Below are 12,025 nucleotides of genomic sequence, written 5' to 3'. Positions count from 1 at the left end.
GGAGGAGATAATTGTTTCCTCGCGCGGTCACTACATGTGGACAGCTCTGTCCGAAGGCGGCGGAGTGCCTTCAAGTTTGGGCCCCAGCTGGGCTGCGTAGAAGCTGGTCGAAATGCAGGAGACGGGCGTTGCTTGCTATGCGCCGTAGTGAAACGCGAGCTTCAAGAGCGGCGATAAAGCAAAAGGAACGACCATCGCGGTAATTTACGTGGTCTTCACGCTGTATCTTGGTGAATCTTTAAAATTATCCACCAAACTTACACTACAGCCTCAAAACTCCGCGGCCGTCTAGTAACCGCTTGTTTGTGAAATAACCGTGTGAACGCGACAAGGGAAATCCGTGACGTAGACTGCATGTTGCGTGGATGTGTTTGGTTAATTAAGACTTGCGCGCAGGCGCACATGCCGAAATCCCGGTACCAGCGAGCTGGCGGTGCCTGGGAACTGGCACTGTAAGGACATATCTGCCAGGGTGTGCCCGTTTGGAGTACAGCATTATTTCCTCACCGGAAGCGGTCAACACCGCCTAGATCACGATTATCTCAAGTTCTAGAACATAGCATCGTATTTTCGCGTATGTAACCTTCCAATGCAAGTAACTTTCACGATCAGATACTTTCAGTATTTGGTCGTGAAAGTCACACAGGAAGGAGCACGCACAAGCCTGGCGTAAAGAATAGCCTCACACGTTGCTCAAATTATTGCACAAAGAAACACGCATGAATAAGGTGGAGAGAAAGGCTCCAGAAAGAATTTCGTTTTGTATGATCAGTCATTATACCCCTCTCAATGGCGATTCCCGTTCATGCTTGGTATGGCCTTGCAGCAATGCTTGACGCATTGCCGTGAAGCCATACAAACACCAATGCCCACCCCAATTCAAAGCGTCAATTTAATTGGAACATAGAGACTACAGGAAGAGAAGCTACAGCGCTATTGTGACAATGACACAATATGTTGTGCCAACTGAATAATGCAGAACATGTACCACGTTGTATTCAAGCACAGAGAGAAAAAATGACACAATGAACCTACTACAGTTCTATTCGCTTTAAGTCTTTCGTAGCTGGCTCTTTGTCGCCACGGATAACAAGGACAGAGTAGTTTCGAAACAAGAAAATTGTACTTTCCAGGGATAGTGTTGAGACATCTTATAGCGAGCTCTGCTCATCAAAGCGTCATGCCAAGGCTGCAAACGAACCGGTTTCGACAGCTTTCACAGAACGACCCGACGATCTCGGTGGGTGTTGTGCGCAAACATCCGATAATAAATGTAAGCTGCGCGCTTATGGGAATTGGCAGTCCTTTTTTTTTATGTATGGAGGCGCCGATAATGCAAGAAAGACGCTGGCCTTTCCATTCAAACAACCCTAGCTGGTTCTCAAGCCTCGTCATCGCGCTTTGCAAGCGCATCATCGTGGACTGAGATCTACGCTCAGGCAGAGGGAGGCCACTGCGTTAACCGAACCTCGCAATTCAGTGGCACGCGCGAGCAACGGAGGGACGATTTAAAAAATGAAGAAAGTAAGAAACAGAGAACCACGCGCTCTATTGAATACGTGCGGAAAGGAGCTGTAAAGAGAGACACACTACTGCTTCTCCCGTTTTTAATCCTCGGCGATCCTTTTGAAAAACAATCCGTGTCCGCTCCTCCTCGGCGCGGGATAGAGTGGGACGGCAGGTCTCTCTCTCTCTCTCTCTCTCTCTCTCTCTCTCTCTCTCTCATCTTTTTTTTTTTTCTCGACGCACGAACTGCAACACTATCGCCGCCGCCATCTTCTTTGTACGCGCGGCGCTCTGCAGAATCGGGGGCTGCGACGTGGCACTGTCGATTGGCTTTGAATTATCGTGTTGACAGAGGGAAGGTCAGGCCGGTGGCTAATGGCCGCGAAATTGGAAAGGAGCGACCGCTCTTCCCTCAACGCGCGAACGCGCAGCGGTTGCACCCGTATACAGAGCGTGCCGAAAGGAACAGGCGGCAGTCAGTCTGCGCGCTCGAGTTCCCATTTCCGCTCGTGCGGGCGCGTGCGATCCGCAAGAGGGGGCGGCGGGCGTTTTCCCACGGCAGGAGACGACTCGGCAATAGGCGGCGCCGCAGTTCAGTGTGGCGCCGGCGGATTAGTTCGGCTTCTTCGCACCCGACAACGACGCTACCACCAGCTGAGCGACCGTCGTCAAAAGAATTTGTTTCTTTCTGTGCTCTCCCTGGTCTCCGTAGCTGTATCGGTGTGTTCCCTGCCTTTCGCTTTAGCCTCGTTGGGGTCGAGATATGCAAACGCACACGACCGGACTGGTCACGACGTCCGCCGCTAGGTGACGCGCGCAGCGCTTGCACTGCACCTGCGCTGATGATATGAGCAAAGAAACGAGTCGCACGCAAGCGCGGTATCGCGATTCGCATCGAGGTTATTTTATGGCGCGTGATCGCAGGGACGAGGAGAAAGCAGTAAATTTGATACGACTACGTAGCCCAGTCATGCGCGGAGGCGTGCGCTGCCACGCGTTGGCTCTGGGGCTCCGAGGATTTGTGCCTTCTCTGTCTCCGCAAACAAGCTGAACTTGAAATACGACTATTTATGCAAGCGTATAGTGAATAGGGAGATGCGGTGTCACGCGAATCCGCTGTATTACTTGGTCCTGCTGAATACTGTTAAAGTATCGTCATTTTAACACGTATAATCATCACTACTAGCCGTTTTGACGTCCGCTGCAGGACGCCCCAGCGATCTCCAATTGCCCCTGTCAGCCAGCTCTATCATGTGCATGCAAATTTTCTAATCTTACCACACCGCCTAATGCTCTGCCGCCCTCGGCTGCCCTACTCTCCCACTGGCACCCAATATGTTCGACAAACTAATACCGATCACCTGCTGCATGCATTAAATGACCTGCACAACTCCACTCCTTCACCACAATGTCAACTAGAATATCAGGTAGACGCGTTTATCCTGTAAGCTATACTGCCCTTGTCACACCGTCACGCTGACTGTTTTCTCTTGCACTAATCGCTGCGCAGTCTTTCTCCTCATATTCAAGTTTCTACGATGCCCTACGAGTTAAGCCCCATGTAGAGCTCGTGCAGCGGTCTGCTTGCGCGTGTGCTTTTCGTCCTCTGCAAGCTGTTTGTATCACTGTCGCGGAAAGTAATACAAAATGAAAAGTCGTAGCTTCGCCCGAAAGGCAAAGCATCGATTGCGATAGCAACTTAGTGAACAGCTAGCTATACGAAGTGAGGATGGTAGTTTTATCGGCCTTATAAACTTGTAAACATAGGCATACTAACTAAATTGCCAACCATGGTGTGACGTGCGCACAAACAAACATGAACACATCTCACTCAATGACCGCGGAAACTCGCAGTCAAAGCGCTTGAGTGAGAAAGCGCGGCAGCAGCAGCGAGCGAATTGACCTTCGGGCTGTGTCTGACATCCAATGCGAACTAAGCCGCGAAAATACAGCGCGCGGCGGTCTCTGTCCCTGTGGCAGATGGCTTTCAAGATATAGCGGTCCGGAATAGGACGCGCTCCCACCCCCCTCCCCCCGGATCCCTGACTCCTCAAGTGTATTCGTTTGGATGCTGATCATAATAATTATAATTCTGTCCGGCAAACGGGAGAAACTGTAAAACACAGGATTACCATAAAATACAGTAGGGGATGATACACAGTCTTGGCGGCGCTGGAACCCTCCGCTATGGTTATGGAACTTACGGTGTCGCCGGAAGGAATTCTTTATTGTGACCTGTGCGACCTTATTTCTCCCGGCTAACACGTGACAATGACATAAGCAGAACAGAAGGAGCACTTGGCGCTTCAGGGTGACCTTGCTTTCTGGTAGATAGATGGAGCCGAATGGTTCCAATCCTTAGAGATTGGACCAAATGCGCAGATTTACAGTTTTGAGACGCACAGGATATCACCCTGTAGTGACGTCGCGTACGACTCTCAAGCGCCAGCTCGCGCGGCTCAACAGCTTGAATATCCATACTACTATAACATAACCTGAAACGTACGAGGCTTGTGCCAATGTCCACAAAAGTTCTCTTGGCATGGAATCAACGAAGAAAATAATATTTCGTCGGAGCCACCGCATCCGAGCCATAACGAAAATGTGCAGTGTGTATTTTACCCGTGGGGAACATCACACTGCATGCATCCGTGACATCTAAGACACGCCACTTCTTCGGGGCTTCAGCGCAGCGAAATTTTTCGTGGTAGGACGTACCCCATATGCGTGATTACTTCAGACGTCTGTCCTCATACTTCAAACGGCTCCACAGAATCCAGTTTTTTTTTCGAGGAATGTTGTTCGAATCAATGCTAATAAATGCTGAACGGCTGTACTGGATGCGCTCTCGCTTATCCTGATTTGTTCCTCCTTCGCTTTGAGACAGTCTACGGCCAAACCCGTGGCCGGCATTGTCGGCGCGTGACTATGCATTGGGTAATACCCGTCCGCATTTGGAATCCAAGTATATACAGTATGTCTGTTGCACGTACAGGATACACCTCCGTGTTTATAGACAGGGTGATTATATAGCTAGCTCACTAACCACAGCACACGGTCAACATCTTATGTGAAATGGAGACTCCCACTTCCTCTCCCTGTTCATCAAAAAAAAAAAAAAAAAAAACGAGCGAACCAACAGGAAAGAAAGAACAGACGAAATTCAAGCCGGTTTTAAGGCCATTCGCCCAGACTTTCGCAATTCCGCACCGAACGAGCACCGGTATTCGTCGGGATGCGACAGGGTGCGCAGAGGCATGCTTCTCCCCGGAGCACCCCTTATCTGCCGCTGCCAGGCGCGCCAGCGGGTATCGATCGGCGCACGCTGCCGCTGCTTGAAGCGCCATTGGGGAAAGAGGGAGAACTGGTAGGAAGGAGGGCTGTCCCGTCAACGAGAACCATGGGAGCCAGCTGCGGGTCTGTGCCACGCACTGAGCGACGCAAGCGAAGGAATGAACATTCCGAGAGCAGACACCGAGTCATCATCACCATCAGCAGCAGCCTATTTTACGTCCTCTCCAGGAGAAAGGCCTCCTCCCTGCGATCTCCAATTACTACTGTCTTGCGCCAGCGGCCGCCGTCTTTTATGCTTGCAAATTTCCTAATTACGTCACGTCACCCCCTTCTATACCTTTCTCGACTGCACTTTTCATCCGTCGGCACACATTCTGCCATACGCATTGCATGGCCGGCTCAACTCCCACTTCGTCCTCTTAACGTCAACCATAGAATACCGGCCTACCCTCGCTCGCTCGCCAATCCACACCGCTGTCTTCGCCCGTCTTAGCGCTACGCCTCACTTTTTTTTCTCGATCCGTCTCATAATAGTTTCATCAAATACGTGGAGTATCGAACACAGCAGCAGCTGTTCGTATTTTTACGCCACCTGTCGGATTGTGTTCGGTGGCGAATGACACTCTGCCGCCAAGTACGAGATCTATTGCGGGATGCAATGGCAGAATTTAGACGTTGGCTAAAAAAAGAAAAGAGAACGCCCATATGTCGTGCTCCTTTGCGCAAGGTTTAAAGAACCCCAAGTTGTGCAAATAATTTCGGAGCATAGCGTTTCTGCCTCTCAAATGTCCGTGAGTTTCTTCCGAGACTTTATAAATACCTTAGTCATGTCCATACATAACCTATACGTATCATAACAGTGACGAAGTCAAGTCAAGATTAATACAAGTGCCTGTGTCGAAACACTGGCTCCAGGCTGAAGTTTCCCTTGTTCAGCCCTTTCTGGTCAGTATAGATATACTATTCCAACAGGAGGACTACAGACCCTCTGTAGGCCTTCTGTTTTAATTGTTTATCTCTCTTGAAATAGTATATCCTCTCGATGGCAAGTTGCCATCGGTAGGATGTGAGGTGTTCTCTCCTCTCGGTGACAAGGATGTGTCAAAGGATGGCAAGTTACCATCGAGAGGAGAGAAAACCTCCTTTCTGAACTGTTTCTCCGATGTACAAAGACGCGTGCAGCAGCTCCTGCACTACTTTTGAAAGGATGCTCATGCCTGTTTCCAGAGGGCATTATGGCCACGACAAGGAAGCTCTGTTTGGAAAGGTCTGTAAGTTATGCACGAAAAAAAAAAGCTGTATATAGAAAAGCAAGGTAATCTACAAGATGTCCGCATGCTGTTCTAAAGGCTGCTTTAGCCCTGTAATGTTCAAAGACAGTTAGACTTAAAGGAAAATTAGTACAAACTTCCACTGATGGAGGGTAAATTTGTACCAAAAAGTAACAGAATGAATTATTGTTTGAGATAAAACTGAAATTGTATAGCAAATAATCAGTAATTGGATCGCGGAACTGTGCATAACTGAAAACTCGTTCTAGTGTGCCAAAAACGCTCTTATAGGCTATACGTTAAGTTTCTCTAGCTCAAAACAAAATTTTGATATATCAAACTGAACTCAACATAACGGGTATTTTTTTCTAAGGTTACAGAGAATCTTTAAAAATCGCCTGTGGCGCTTGGCATAGCTTTAATCATTGAGCTTGGTTAATCAAATCGCCGTACATTACTTGCACAAGAAATCGAAATGCAAATGGACTAATTAACAAGAATTCACTAATTAAATTAGTAATTTATTATTCTACTGCACATATTGTACAACCGGTGCCATCCTTAGTATTAACTCCAGATGAATATGCCTCGCAAACGCACCTTCTACAATTCCCAAATTGCAATATGTGCCGTCAAGTGATCAATTTAAAAGCTAATTTCTGATTTTTTTTGTTTTTGTTTATTCGACAATTGCGCATTTCGATTTCTCGTGTGACTAACGTCCGCCACGTCGAGAAATCCAGTTCAAACGCTACAATTACGCTGTATGTCACTGGCATGTTTTTAAAATTCTGTATAATCAAAAAAAGAAAAGAAAAACACCCCGTGAATATACGCTCGACATTACATGGAAAGATCTTTACGAGAAACACCTAGTCGCGTCCGTATCACTCACTTGTTCCGGCGCTGGGTCGGAGGCAGACAGACCCATCACGACCGAGCTGCGGGCACCGCCTTCGGAAGGGGGCGCTGCTGCTGCTGCTGCTGCCCCGGATGAAGGACGGCGGTGGCCGGCAGGACGCGTACCGCCGGTGCCTGAGCGGCCTGCACCACCGCTGGCACAGCCAAGACGCCCCCGAGCTTCCACAAAGGCTCGGGGACGACGCCGCCAGCTGCTACCGGTTCGGCAGCCGAACCCGGTACCTCGGCTGTTCCGGCGGCACCCCCGTCGTCCGCACCTCGCTCGCCAGCCGGGGCAGGCACACTGGCACTACTCGAGCTGCTCGATTCCGGCGTAGGGTTGAGGAACCTGGGAGAAAAGGAGCGTTATTGCGACCGGGCTCAACTTTCGGCCGGCTAGTAGACTGATTTATTCATTTTATCCGCTTCAGTCACGATTTAGGTATGATATGAACTGCGGATATACTTGGTAATGTTACATAATTTTGTTACAAAGCACTGCAGGATGTGTGTGCGTGTGCGCGTGTGCGTGTGCGTGTGCGCGTGTGCGTGTGCGCGTGTGCGTGTGCGTGTGCGTGTGCGCGTGTGCGCGTGCGCGTGTGCGTCTGTCTGTCTGTCTGTCTGTCTGTCTGTCTGTCTGTCTGTCTGTCTGTCTGTCTGTCTGTCTGTCTGTCTGTCTGTCTGTCTGTCTGTCTGTCTGTCTGTCTGTCTGTCTGTCTGTCTGTCTGTCTGTCTGTCTGTCTGTCTGTCTGTCTGTCTGTCTGTCTGTCTGTCTGTCTGTCTGTCTGTCTGTCTGTCTGTCTGTCTGTCTGTCTGTCTGTCTGTCTGTCTGTCTGTCTGTCTGTCTGTCTGTCTGTCTGTCTGTCTGTCTGTCTGTCTGTCTGTCTGTCTGTCTGTCTGTCTGTCTGTCTGTCTGTCTGTCTGTCTGTCTGTCTGTCTGTCTGTCTGTCTGTCTGTCTGTCTGTCTGTCTGTCTGTCTGTCTGTCTGTCTGTCTGTCTGTCTGTCTGTCTGTCTGTCTGTCTGTCTGTCTGTCTGTCTGTCTGTCTGTCTGTCTGTCTGTCTGTCTGTCTGTCTGTCTGTCTGTCTGTCTGTCTGTCTGTCTGTCTGTCTGTCTGTCTGTCTGTCTGTCTGTCTGTCTGTCTGTCTGTCTGTCTGTCTGTCTGTCTGTCTGTCTGTCTGTCTGTCTGTCTGTCTGTCTGTCTGTCTGTCTGTCTGTCTGTCTGTCTGTCTGTCTGTCTGTCTGTCTGTCTGTCTGTCTGTCTGTCTGTCTGTCTGTCTGTCTGTCTGTCTGTCTGTCTGTCTGTCTGTCTGTCTGTCTGTCTGTCTGTCTGTCTGTCTGTCTGTCTGTCTGTCTGTCTGTCTGTCTGTCTGTCTGTCTGTCTGTCTGTCTGTCTGTCTGTCTGTCTGTCTGTCTGTCTGTCTGTCTGTCTGTCTGTCTGTCTGTCTGTCTGTCTGTCTGTCTGTCTGTCTGTCTGTCTGTCTGTCTGTCTGTCTGTCTGTCTGTCTGTCTGTCTGTCTGTCTGTCTGTCTGTCTGTCTGTCTGTCTGTCTGTCTGTCTGTCTGTCTGTCTGTCTGTCTGTCTGTCTGTCTGTCTGTCTGTCTGTCTGTCTGTCTGTCTGTCTGTCTGTCTGTCTGTCTGTCTGTCTGTCTGTGCGCTTGCACCAAATGCAGTCGTCCGTAGCAATACGGCGCAAGACTATTTGAAATTGATCCACTTTGAGCATGCAGGGAGCTCGATTTAGTCGCAGCGCCTTAGTGTCGGATGTTTTGTTGCTTACTACCACTGCAAACCGAACTGGCAAAAGCAAGACGCGTACACAAATACGTACACCGTGGCCATAGACTTTCCTGAAAGGGCCACTAAATGGGCTACCAAAGATGGAAAATAAAAGTAGTAAGAGTTGTACCAGTAGTGGCTTAGCGACTACGAAGTCTTGCTACTGAACACAAGATCTCGCGTTTTTATTACGTATGTTTATTTACACTATTTTTCACAGTGCCTTGTGGCATTGCAGTGAGGGATACATTAAAAAATCACCAGTGGACATCGTGCATGTTGAGCGGAAACAACAGTTAATTAATTAAGGGAAATAAGGGTTTCCTTTGTAGCAACTGCTAAGATTGGGTGGATGTCTCATTCTCGCTTAAGTAATTACTTCTCTCCACCTTGAGGGTTTCCGCAGAACTATTACGTCGAAAACAACAGTATATGCATAATGAGAACATAAAATATCTATACACGCAACTTTCAAGAGTAACACGAAAAGAAAACGACGGTGCGCATAACGTGAATGGCATATCAGACTCCAGAGATATGAAAAGTGAGAGCACCCAAGCAGGCAGTCGAAGAGACGCGACCAAGGACTCGCTTTTCCTTCACTAACGACTCCTTCAGGTAAGCGATTTCATTCATACACTACGCTAGGGAAGAACCAATTCTTTATTTAAGTTTTTTTTAAGCAAGCAAAATAAATTTTATATGGGAAGCTAGTATGCAAATAACCTTTTTCCCTCTATAAGCATATATTTTCTAGCTTATTCAATTGTTTAAAGTGCAGAAAATGGTTCATTTTATTTTTTGAAAGTAAATTTTGTAATAAAAAGTGGTGAAAGTGCTAGTCGCACCAGCAGTGCTAGTACGTTGCTGAGTTGAATAAAGCTTTGGTATTTCTGTAGCAAAGTGGGAGACCTGTGCAATGAACTAGGATAATTTCAATGTGATAAATATTAAGAAACTAATATATTAAGAAAGTAAATGTAAAAAAATTGCTTAAGTTTCTTTTGTTCTAGTTCATCGCACACATCTTTAAGCGAGGAATGAGTGTGCAAAATTGTATATAAAAATTTTCATTAAAAGTTATCAAAGTTTGCGTAACATGATATGGAGCAAAATCTAGTTTTGAGAAAAACGTAAACAAATCTTAAACCATGTGAAGGATGTCACAAACTACACAGACACCTAACGTGCTCCAACTTCATAGCCAGAGACATCATGAGATGCATTAGTCTCTGCTTTCGTTCGTGTGACCACTAGGTGAAAATATAAAAAAAAAAGATATTTTGGATAATATTTATATAAAACAAATAGTACTGATTTTCGATTTCTCAATACGAGGGTATGGGTTGGAAAACTCACTGTAACTCCCGAACTAATGATAGTAAGAAACATTTTTTCAACATGTTGCTGAATGTTTGTTTGGGCATACACAAAATGTAATGAACAAAAAAATAAGTTAAAAAAATTGACTTATCAACACAGAAATGGACGGTATCAACACCTCCATTGCTTCGCGCGCATCTGCACCCTCTCTGCAAAGAGTGCTTTTCTGTTAAGCATATGCGCTCCAAACGGAGCCACCTTTTGCGGTGCTGTACCATGCATACACTCGGACTTCTTTCGCTTTCATAGGTTTTTCAGGCTCCTTCAGGCGCTACCGGGGTTCTAATCATTGGACGAGCTGAGAGCGATAAAACGATTTGCTTTGCGTTATTCTGTGCAAGCTGGTTCAATGAAATACCCAACGTCTTGCCCACGTCAATTTACAATCTGCCTGCAAAAGATGCTTTGTTGTAGCACAGGAGTGTTTTTGCCAAAGCCATCTTTTCAGCGTATCTGCTCGGAATGTTTGCCCACAGAGTGTGTTCGAGCAGTGATCTCGTTAGAAGCAAAACCGTAAGCACCACTTGCACATCCACGTAAGTTTCTCATTTCCAAAATACTCATATTAGTCGGTGGCTCTAACATTTTCATAGCGAAATAACCACACCTGCTCTTGACGATCACGAACGTTACGTTGCAGCATCATCTGCGCGCTTCGCGGTAAAGGAGTTATGAACACTAAGTGAATTTGCCCGAAGGGAAGACGGGCTCTTTGGCCGTAAGAGTGCCTGGGGGCTGTACTTCCTGGCGACTGCTTCCGGGGACATCACTTACGCCCGTTTCCGTGAGGTACCGTGCAAGACGTTACGTCACGCAAAGGTCAAAGCGTTCCCCCACGAAGCAATCCAACGAGAATACCTCTGGCTCAGCCGTTGTTGGCAAATGCAGTAAAGTACACAGCGTTCAAACATACTGTGCGCGACGCTACCCTAAGCTCTTTCCGTGCCTTTAAATACTGTTCGGTGCAAAACATAGGAGCTTACTAACTGTCACGCCGCGCGTGGGCAAACAAACGAGTCAAAAAGGCAGCCTCCAATAGACCAATTTTACGACGAATGTCACTACGCCTGCGCTACCGCAAACCAAGCCGGTATTAGTCCTTAGAGGGCACAAATGCAACCAAGGTAAGAAGCTGGTTGTGCTTGTTCCGTTAATTTACAAAATACAATTCCGAAAGAAAGACCTGCTTAGAGCAGCCCCTATCGCGTATGGGCCTTCCTCTCTCGGTGATTAACATCTTATCTTTTGGGGCGAAACGGAACACCTGCTGCCGCCACAGGGCGCCAGGTTAAGGGAGAGGGCATCGCCGCGACGCCACGTCACCAGCGCGCTGTATCTTTCTCTCTCACCCCCATCGGGCTTAGCTATTGCGCGCGCCTGCCGGCCCAGGTGGCCGCTGCTGCTGCTTCGGTCTCTTGTCGCGCAGGACGTCGGTGGCGTGCGGCGTTGACACCGCAGGCAGCTGCGGCTCGGGCAGCGCGTACCGCTATGCAGTCTGAAGCATCCACATTTTCGGCGGCCGCAAACTCGGTGGTAGCGAAACGTGGCCGTCCACGCCAGTACAAGGCAGACGAAGTAAGGGAGCCCAAGAATGCAGCAAAACAGGACTCGAAGGACCGCACAGGGGTGTTCAACTGGAGATTAATGCTTTCGCATTCGCAACTCGGGAGAAATGCTTCGGTGTGCTGGGAATTTCGTCTTCAGTAGCCAGCCATGCTGGTGTTTCTGAATGCGATTCTTCGCCCTTCCTTAACACGGCGCGGATTGCCCTTTCTCAGCTAGATGTGCTGCTCGGCCGGGTAGTGTGCTACTGTGGGAAATTGAAACGTGAGCAGCCAAATATGCTTTCGTGTTTGAGTAGCCTGTAACCTCACTGATTGTTTTTTTTTTTGC

Source organism: Dermacentor variabilis, chromosome 10, assembly GCF_050947875.1.
Source record: "Dermacentor variabilis isolate Ectoservices chromosome 10, ASM5094787v1, whole genome shotgun sequence".
Classification (NCBI taxonomy): domain Eukaryota; kingdom Metazoa; phylum Arthropoda; class Arachnida; order Ixodida; family Ixodidae; genus Dermacentor; species Dermacentor variabilis.
The sequence above is the reverse complement of the archived record's forward strand: the minus strand, read 5'-3'. Positions refer to the sequence as shown.